The sequence below is a fragment of the Pituophis catenifer genome, unplaced genomic scaffold, assembly GCF_029215685.1.
Source record: "Pituophis catenifer annectens isolate HBS135680 unplaced genomic scaffold, rPitCat1.0.hap2 SCAF_2, whole genome shotgun sequence".
Taxonomy (NCBI): Eukaryota; Metazoa; Chordata; class Lepidosauria; order Squamata; family Colubridae; genus Pituophis; species Pituophis catenifer.
The window spans coordinates 68,454,742-68,455,250 of NW_027256882.1; positions in this window are offsets into that span (position 1 = coordinate 68,454,742).

The following is a 509-nucleotide window of genomic DNA, read 5'->3' on the forward strand; positions in this document are numbered from 1 at the left end:
CGTTTCACTCTCGTGCATGCGCGGCCCGGTCGACGGGAAGCCCCGCCCCCTAACTCCGCCCCTAACGCCTCCTCCTCCTTGTCCAATGAGAAAGGCGGAAAAGAGGCAGGCGGGCGAAAGTGGGAGGGTGGGGGCAAAGAAAGGTGAGGTTTTTACTCGGCGGTTGTCGAGAAGGCGGGCTGGGAAGGTGAGATCGCGGAAGGCGAAACCGGAGAGGGCGGTCGGCTTGCCGCACGAGGGCGAGCAGATGAAAAGCGAAACGGACGGTGGCGGAGTTCGTCATTTTGCTGCTGCCCTTTCTGAGGCTTCTGAGGCTCATGAAACGAAGGATAGAAGGTCGAGCCCCATCGAGTATAAATCGTGGGAGAACATTTGGGTTCTAGCTTCCCTCCCGGAATAAATAAGTCCGTTTGAGTTATTGATTTTTTTCCCCTCTCAAAATACTTGGGTATGAAATGGGAACTTACTTGACATATGCCCATTTACAAGTATACCGAAGAACCCCTGCA